Source organism: Musa acuminata, chromosome BXJ3-4 (assembly GCF_036884655.1).
Source record: "Musa acuminata AAA Group cultivar baxijiao chromosome BXJ3-4, Cavendish_Baxijiao_AAA, whole genome shotgun sequence".
Taxonomy (NCBI): Eukaryota; Viridiplantae; Streptophyta; class Magnoliopsida; order Zingiberales; family Musaceae; genus Musa; species Musa acuminata.
In genome coordinates this window covers 12,557,971-12,568,181 of record NC_088352.1, presented here as the reverse complement: position 1 = coordinate 12,568,181, position 10,211 = coordinate 12,557,971, and the positions used below count along the sequence as shown (strand labels likewise).

The 10,211-nt window shown below is 41.3% G+C and overlaps 1 long non-coding RNA gene across 1 annotated transcript; it reads right to left on the bottom strand.

Moving 5' to 3' along the window:
* Positions 1 to 1,380: 1,380 nt before the first annotated feature.
* On the bottom strand, positions 1,381 to 3,632 carry LOC135634888 (uncharacterized). The gene is made up of 2 exons (XR_010495472.1): positions 3,500 to 3,632; positions 1,381 to 1,781 (listed from the first exon to the last, which is right to left on the bottom strand). It is a non-coding gene; the product is annotated as an uncharacterized LOC135634888 (long non-coding RNA).
* Positions 3,633 to 10,211: the final 6,579 nt, after the last annotated feature.

The window sequence follows — 10,211 nt, the reverse complement described above, 5'->3', positions numbered from 1 at the left end:
TTCCATTCGTTCATTTGAGTAGAAGACTTTTGAAAACCAAATTTGACTATATTCCATAAATTGAGATTCAACGAAAGCAAGAAAATTATTATTCGAGTTTTCCAATATGTGTAGTCCATCCTATTGAAGATGAGACGAATAATAAAAAAGCCCTCTTGAAAGCCAAAAAGAGCTATTTCTCTTGCCTATTAAAACAAATGAGAAAAACATGGCTCTGATACCAACTATTAGGATCGAGTTGACACTAAGAGAGGGGATGAATTAGTGCAGCGGATAAAATTATATTGGTTCGAAAATCTTTCATTTGATTAAAACTAATTTCGGAAAGATGTTAACTTGAAACACGTTCATAAGAGTGTGCAACTAAAGTAATGAGGAAGTATGGTAGTTTGCAATAAATGTAAATAGCAAAAAAAAAATACAAACCGGTTTATAGTGGTTCGATCATCATGACCTATATCCACTCCACCGATTCCTCTTCCGTCGAGGCTACTGGCTTTCACTAATGATCTTCCTTCAATAGGCAAAGATTAACTACCCTTACAACTCGATTCTCCTTTTGACAGATTCAAGAGAGAACATTTACAACCCCTTTTACTCTTCTTGTGTATGTTAAGCATGGATGAAAGGGGTATTTATGGGCCTTAAGTGGATTCAAACTTGGAGCCTAAAAATATTTCATCCCGGGTTTTCAGGGTACTGGCAGTACCACCGTCAATGCTGGGTAGTACCACTGCCTGCAGCACTGACACTAGGCGGTACCACCGCCTGACAGTCTCTTAGAGACTATGTCTAGGCAATACCACCGCCTGACACAGTCTCAGAGATTATGCCACAACGGTTTCACTTGTTCGGTCACTATTTGGGCCTTTCACTTGGCCCAACACAACCTAAATTTGGGCCCAATTGGCCCATAATTGAGTTGGCTCAATTCTAACCCAATTATGTACTAGCTACAAATTTAAGGCATACACTAAGCTAAATAAGTCTGGTAAGTCTAGGTTTCTTCCGACGAGCTTCTAGTGAACTTCCAATTATCTCTCGGCAATGTTCCAACGGACTCCCGAAAAGCTCATGGACTTCATAACGATTTTCTTGGCGAGTTCTTATGAGCTTCTTTGGCAAGCTCTTGGACTTCTCGGTCAATTCCGGCAGAACTTTCGATGAACGTCTGGACTTCCAACGAACTCTCGAACTCCCAATGAAGTCTCGTTTTTTACTCCGGGACTTCATTTTGCTTTATGCCTTGATTGCTATCGTAGTTAATCCTACACACATAAAACTGTCACGCCCCTCAAAATATGATATATATATTTAAAATCTTCATCACAACTAACCCAGGATCCAAACACACATTTGAGGTCACTAAGAAAACATTCAGATCAAAATTTTCACTTCTATAATCTACCACTTCATAACCCTGTGCAATTTATAAACATAGCACACATCACTCGATAATTCATACAATCTGAACTCAACTCATCAAAATAAAAACCACAGTGTAAATCCACAAGTGGGGAATTCTATGCAGTCACCACAAACAACGATTTACCATAAGTTCATATCATTACACGAATTTAATTTAACATTCCAAAACCCTATACATGAGGGATCCATTAACTTACACAAAATCCACAAGTTTAGATTCATAGTCACATTTCATTAGATGCAAGGTAGCTTATACACAACTACATGTATGCTAACAAAAGTTCTACCCAACGTCTTCTAAACTTTCCACTGCCTCAGCCCATTCTTAACATTTAAGCAAGCGATACGCTATCCTGAAAATTTTATCAACAAACGGGGTGAGCATAAAGAGCTCAGCAAGTGACTAACATATCCATATCAAAAGGGTACAATTTCCAAAGAGATACAGTTTCAAAACACAAAGCAGAATATACGATTTCGTAGACATAATATCATTAGGAGCAGAATCACAGTTTGTCCTTTCAATCATGCATATTTGGTTCCTGACAAATGGGGCATAGAGTAATTGGAGCATATCAGAAACAAAGGAAACATATCGGAGCTTATCAATGGCATATAAAATGTCTGGAAGCATATCAACAGCATATGGAACATTTCGAAGCAAAATCATCAGTGAATGAAGCCTTTCAGAGCATATAGGTACACATATCGTACAAGAGATCAAACGTCGTCCTTGACGTTGCAATCATATCAATCTTATCCAGAGTACGAACAAAAATAACTCACCAAAACTCTGGATGTCATATCAAACATATAGAGGGTGTAGTGGGATCTCAGTCAGAATGTGATTCATCCATTTCTGAATGACCACCTGACAAAAGTCTCCCACGTCTGGGAGCTCCATCCACCCACGTCTAGGTGAAGTCAAAGGGGGCCGGCAGAGCATCACAGGCTCTAATCACATACCCACATAGCGGGCAACAAGCGCATACCCTTTACCATTTCTGGCAAAGGTCTAGAATATCCCACATAACGGGACCCCACATAGCGGGCAAATAGCGCATACCCTTTACCATTTCTGGCAAAGGTCCAGACAATCCCACACACCAGAGTACAAAAGGACAGTTTCAACAATAAGTAGCATATATCGGAAGCACACGCGGAACAACGAAGCTTACATGTGCCTTTTTTTAGAACAAATGACGCAAGGACACAAATCTCTCACAAATGTATTCATTTTAGAAAGGAAAATAGAAGCAAGAGTGTACAGGGAATCCAATTATAGTTAGCTCAATTCAAATAAGAAGGTTAGACGAATTCAAGTATCCAAAGGAATGGAACAGAATACGCGAAATCGACCAAAGCTCGATTTAGGACAGAATTCCAGTGGCACATCAAACAAATATTTCAGAATAACAATTATGCTCCAATACCCATAAGAAGACTATGGTCGAACCATATATCAATCTATATTCGGATGGAACAGATTTCATATGAAACAGGGCTCCCAACATAGAGTTACCTCAGATTTGGTAACACAAGGTCAAAATCACAATCACTGTTTTGCAGAATTTATAGGGTCGGACTCAACAGATAATAGGGTAGGCAATTGAATTCCAAAATTTCCAAACTGTATGTAAAAAGAAAGATTTTCAAATATAGTTTCAAATAAAATCAGTTTGGTACAAATCAAAATTTTCAACAGGGAGTTATAGGTATTTTAGTATCGATAGGTCAAAAATCTTGAACTCTGTTTTACAGCGTCTATAGTCTCATTTGAAAAAAATGTTTGGGTAAGTATTCGGTGTCCAAATTCTACAAAATCAGTGTCAAAAGAAAGACATAAGAGTCTAATTACAAACAAAATAGTTCCTGCCTGAATTCACATGTTGTGCTAAAACTTATAGCCGAAACAGTGTATAGGGATCAGTATACTGAAAATATTTCAGAATCCATGGTTTTAAGTCCAAAGAGAGACATATCAGTTTCTAAATAGAAATCTTCCAATTTATTTTGAATCAACATAAAAACAGAGTCTAATACTTCTGTAGGATGGGGTTAGAACACTTGCCTTTGAAAAATTTGACCCTAAGTGAAAAGATTAAAGCAAGAACCCCAAAAGCCCCAATTTTTTGTTTCTCTTCTTCTTCTTCTTCTTCTTCTTTCTTTCTTTCTTTCCCTGATCACCCACGAGCTGCCTTCTCTGCTTCCTTAAGAACGAAGGCAGAGAAGCTTAAGCGGTGGGATTTGTCATTTGGTGCATTTTGCAGATTAGTCCTTGTTTTTATCATATTCACGATTAGGTCCTTAGGGTTTACATATAGGTCCTCAGATTCTTTTTTTTTTTTTTTGAGCATATCTCCCAAATCTTAAAAATAAGTTACCTCTAATCCATACTCTATCTCTTTTGTCAATTAAAATAGATGCTTACATTATCACCAAAATTATACGAACATTCGGAAATGAGGGGTGTTACAAAAACCTACTTCGATCTAGACAATTATTATAAAACTTGAATCAAATATTGTCCGACATGTCATTGGTTTATCGATGCTTCGTCCGATTCTTCGGTGTATCATCCTATCTTGCGGCCTATTGCCCAATCGGTCAGTTGACCTCTGTAACTCTGATTTCCTTAGCGTAATTTCTGATCTTCTTGGCTCGATGTCCGAACCCATGACTTGAAGCCTTCTGTTGATATGTCGATCGATCATTCGGTGTGACATCCAATCTTCTAACATGTTCTACTTTGGCCCAACATGATTCTTCCTGCTTTTAATTATCTTTTCTTGATTGAAGCTTCCTGCATCACTCAAAATGCAAATCAAATCATAAACACTATCAATTGGTTTCATCATCAAAATCCGAGATTTAACACCTCTTACTATTTTTTAAGATAAATCACCAAATGTAATGTTCCCGGAATAACTTGTATCCATTGATTTGATGATGAATCACCTCTTACTGGTCTTTAATGCCACACATGTGATTTGAGGCTCCTGTATCTAGATACCATGTCGTAGACTATGTTGAATCTCAGATTTTGATGATGAAACCAATCGATAGTATTTATGATTTGATCCACATTTTGAGTGACGTAGGATGCTTCGATCAGGGAGAGACAATTAAAACCGGAAGAATCATATTGGGCCAAAGGAAAATATGTTAGAAGATTGGACGTCGGGCCAGAGGATTGGTTGACGTATCGACAGAAGGCTTCGAGCCATAGATTCGGGCATTGGGCCAAGAAGAGCGAATATTACGCTAAGGATATCGGAGTTGCGGAGATCAACTGGTCGATCGGGCAATAAGCCGCAAGATCGGACGATGCGCCAAAGAATCGAACGAAGGGTTGATGGATTAATGATATGCCGAACAACATGATTCATGCTTTGTAATAATTGTCTAGATCGAAGTGTGTTTTTGTATGTGTAGGATTAACTATGATAGCAAGACATAAAGCAAAATGAAGTCTCAGAGTCAAGAACATGATTTCGTTGGGAGTTCGAGAGTTCGTCGGAAGTTCTACCGGAACCAACCAAGAAGCCCAGGAGCTTACCAAAGAAGCTCATCGGAACTCACCAAGAAGATCATCGTGAAGTTCAGGAGCTTACCGGGAGACTGCTGGAACATTGTCGAGAGATCGTCGGAAGTTCGCCGAAAGATTATCGGAAGCTCGCCGAAAGATCACTGGAAGCTTGTAGAAGAAACCAGACTTATCTTGCTTAGATTATGTCTTAGGAATCGTAGTTAGCACATAATTGGAGTTGGGATTGGGAGGTAATCTCATCAACTCTGTTAGGAGCCAACTAGGCCCGAAGTTGGGCTGGTTTGGGCCGAATTCAAGGCCCAACCAAGGTGCTAAAACCTTGGCCGACGGTGGCACCACCTGGGGAACAACACCCCAGGTATTCTGGGCGGTGGTACCGTCGACAATAATACTGTTAGCGGTGGTACCTCCCCTGTTAGGTGGTGGTACCGCCCAGTGGCAGATCTTACGACGGTAGTACCATCCAAGAACGGCGGTGGTACCGCCAGTACCTAGGAAACTTGGGATGATACCTTTTTAGGCTCTAAGTTTGAATCAACTTAAAGCCTTTAAATACCCCTTTCATCCCTGGTTAACTAACATAAGCACAAGGAGTTTAAAAGTGAGAAAACACTGTAGAAATCTCTTGAGAAATCCCCTCCTCTAGCTTAAACTTAGAATTCTATTTAGAGAGGAGTGTGTTGTAAAGATTGTCTCCTAAACCTGTGAAAAGAAGAAGAGGGGTGTAAGAAGGAGGTTGATCTTCGCATATTAAAGGAAGATCGATAGTGGATGCCGGTGGCCTCGACGGAAGAGAAATCGGTCGAGTGGATGTAGGTCATGACAACCGGACCACTATAAAAATCTGGTTTGCCTTTTTTTTTGTGTAATTTATCTTACTGCAAATCTCCTTATTTGTTTACTTCTTTCAATACATTTACGAATACGCTTTCAAGTCAACATCTTCCGAAATCGGTTTTATCGTACGAAACGAAGAATTATCAGAACTTTGATTTTTATCGTTGCACTAATTCACCCCCCCCCCCCCCCCCCCCCCGTAGTGTTGACTCGTTCCTAACAAACTGATCATCTTTCAAATGATCATAACTCATTAGTAAAATTTGATTTTTATTTTATTCTTCCTCAATAAATTATCTTATCACCTTGATTGTTATGATGATAATAATATTCATAGGAGTAATGTTCATAGATTTTACAAATATAGCATTGTATTTTAGACCTTTTAGAGTTTCTGCCATGTCTTCGGCCTCGGCCACATCCTCGATCATAACCTCGGCCTCTTTGGCTAAAATTTTATCTACCATCTTCATTGTTTGGAGATTCTTGATTAGTCTGATTTCTACCTCCTCTTCCTCTTTGTCCACATCTTGTTCCTCTTTGAGAATTTGATTCATCTTTATTTTCAAGAGTAAGCTTAGTTTGTAGTGCTTGCTCCATAGTTTTGTCTTCTCCTCTTTTGTAATCCTTTGTTTATGAACTTGAATGGAACCTATAAATTTTTATAAAGATATTTTTTTCTAAATCTTTAGATTCTTCAATCACAACAACAATAAAATCAAATTTTGGATCTAAAGATCTTAGTATTTTTTCTATTACTCTTTGATCACTTATTTGTTCACTATTTCACCTCATTTGATGAACAATAGAAATAATTTTTGAGAAGTAATAAGAAATAATTTTAGAAGTACCTTATTGTAATTTTTCAAACTCAACTCGTAAAACTTATAGATGAAGTTTCTTTACTTTATCAACAACACCGAATGCTTTTTGAAGCATTTCCCAAGCCTCCTTTGAAGTATTTGCTGATGCGATGATTTTGAACATTGTATCATCAAGCCCCTTTACCTTTGTAGATCGTGAACAAAGCTTTTTTCTCCTTCTTCCTTCTATCTTTGAGTTGTTTTGTTGCTTCTGCATTCATTGCTCATTCTTCTGTTGGACTTGATTCAATATATTCATCTTCTACAAATTCACATACATCTTGGGAGCCTAGAAGAATCTTCATTTGAATGCACCATATATTTTTTTTTTTTTTTGTCAATCTAAGGATCTGAATTTGGATGGTACTTGGGGAAGAGGTCATAGCTTGATACCAAATATTGAACTTGATAGGAAAAAGGATAGAGTTATCGAACATAGAAAGAGTAGGATAAGCTTCTATCTTCTATATTTATCTCAAGAAACTCTTTACAAAAACTCTTTGTTTCATGACCTAACATAACATACGAGGTTTATATAGTTTCCAAATATATATTACATTAATTATATTCAAAATAAATTATTTTTAAATTTTTTAAAAAAAATCAATAATCAATTTCACTTGTCTAGATATTTAATCTATTTTTTCTTCTTGATATAATAAATTTTCCTCTTGCAATGAATGTTTCAAATTAATCTCTTTATGACTTTATTTTTACTTGAACAGGTTTATAATAAGTTCCCATTGTATCTCGCTGCACGTACCAGATTTCGTCCCGATTTATCTTGTGCTAGGATCCTGATTCGTGGAACGCACACATGAAGTCATGCCGACCTCATCCCAAGGGATTTCTCCGGGCCGTCAATGTCTACGTAGTCGTCACATCCCTCTCGCTTTCAGCTTTGAACGAGTCACGAATGAGTTCTTCCCCTTTCCAACCGCTCTCTTAAATTCCACCTTACTATCACATTCACCGCACTATAAAGCCGCTCCGCTTCTCCCCGCTTTCCTCCACCACTCAACGCTCATCAGCCACCGCCCAATTCGATCACTCCTCTCTCTCTCTCTCTCTCTCTCTCTCTCTCTCACACACACACACACACATACGCATGGGGAACTGCTTGACTCACCAGTCCCGGAGGAACGCGAGCGGATCTCCATGTGCCGTGGCTCCTAGAGACCACGTGGCTGATGAGCCGGAGAAGGGGCGGCCGCCACAGGCTGCTCAAGCGCCTAAGCAAAGGGAGAAGGCAACCCGTCGCCCCAAGCGCTCGGTTCGTTTCGCGGATGACGACGGCAAAAAGGACGTCGTAAGAGTGAAGATGATGCTGACGAAGAAGGACGCAGCTCGGTTGCTGGCCATGCTCGCCGGCGAAGACGAGGGCGCACTGGAGCACATGCTCTGCGAGCTGGGAGGAGAGAAAGGGTGCAGTCGAAGCCCCGCCAGATCCGACAGGGACTGCTGGAGACCGGCGCTCGAGAGCATACCAGAGAACTGATGCTGGGGATGAGTTGTGAGGTCGATGGAAACATGCCACAGCGTGCGCTGTGAAGCTACAGTTCAATTTAGGTGTCTTCGCTGGACACGTTCGTCCTTTGTAATTAAAGGTAATCGATCAGAGGATGTACATGTAGTTCGGTAGCTGTATATAAACAGTATTAACTAATTGATTCACATTATCTCTGGAATTACTCCCTCTTTCGTGCGTCTGCGCGCGAGACGAGAGCGAAACGGTCTGAACACTAGTGTTCCTCAATCTTGCTTGATGGCGATTACCTTTTAGGCTTCTTCCCAGTGTTCCTCTTTTGTCGATTTGATCTTTGCTCTAACACGAAGGGTATGTTGAGAGTATAGCTTGTCGACGGATGTGTAAGTTAAAGGTGGAGGTCTCTTCTTTCCCGAGAACTGATTGGAGTCCACCTTTGGAAGGTGGACTCTCTGCCTGAGGACTCGTTCAATAAACGCGTCGGTAGTCACTTCATCACGCTACTTCGTCGATGCTCGGTGCCAAATGACTGCAGCCTGTCCCACACTAGTGGCTCAGAATATTATTGTGTTTGGAGGCCAAAAGTCTGCAAAGACGCTGTCAAACGCGCTCGGAGTGGACGAACTACTGAATCACGTATCAGTATGATTCTGTGATGACTGCAAAATCTAATCATCTATGGCACATGATCATGATGATGTAGAGGCGTAACTCTCTCTCTCTCTCTCTCTCTCTCTCTCTCTCTCTCTGTGACTGACTATTTCTTGTGTCTCCGTGCGCGTCCGCCTGGCATGTTTATCGTGGAAAGATAAGAACCACGGCAAGGTGTCACCCTGACCCATCACCAACCTGTAAGGCTGCTATCGACGCATGACCCACCTACACATTTATTTAGCGAACCAGATGAGGCCGACGACGGGACTGCTAGCTCTCTTAATTCAGTGGTTTTGAGGTAGAAGACAAGTTGGGAATTGGGAATGTACAGCACGCACGCCAACAGTTGGATCCGAATCGCGTTGGATGCAACTGCCAGGTCGCAGTGGCAGTGGACCATGATGCATGATGCATGATGGATGATGGATGATGCATGATGCATGATGCATGATGCATGATGATGATCTGAACCCGAGGTTGTGACCCGGTCCCAGTCTTTGTTGCCAATGGGAGGGAGATATGAATGTTGGTAACATGACATGACAGCGATTATGTATGTACCTTGTGGGTTTAATGCTGCTTATCACACACGGCATCAGCACGTTGGTTGTAGAGATCAATGGACCACGTTGCTTGATTCTTTGGACAAACGTCCACCGAGTGAACCTCGTGAATTTAGGTCAACATACATTGATTTTGTAGACGCTGATGAATATACAGCGTTGCCAGTTTCAAACATATACAGGGTTCCAAACACAGCCATTATGTTTACGGACAATAAACATGAAGAAAACCATCTTTTGAAACATCATCAGCCATCCACTCCCCAAGCTTCTTCTCGGCAATTCACGTGGTCTTCTTCTGGCCGGCCTTGGTGGCGGCGCCGCGAAGAAGAGAGCCGAACCCTCCCTTCCCACCGGGAAGGCGGAGGGATGGGAATTCGCCGTCGTGGGAGGCGGAGAGATGAGCGTCTCATCGGAGGGATCGCGCCTTAGGGATTCACCGGAGAGGGTGGGGGAGGGGATCTGGAGGCCAATGGGTTCTGCCATCGAGGAGCTCGACGACGATTTGGTAGGTAGGTAGGTAGGTCGCCATTGAAGGATCAAAGAATTTTTATTCGATTTGGAATTCTTGGATCAGCGAAGCCCTAATCGTAAAGAGGAGAGGCCGAGGAGCCAAACTGCGAGCGAGAAGCACAGGAAGAAGAGTCCAGTAATTCAGAGCAACAAAGGGCTCCAGCCTTTTTTATATAGCCACGGACGGGGGTTGTCAGAGTCACAGGCATCGTGATTCGTTCTCTCCGCTACAACACCCGGTGAATCACCCGTGGGACAAATACCAGGGGTGACGTCATCTATCACGGGACAACCCCTGCAGTTTCCCCCGTGATCAC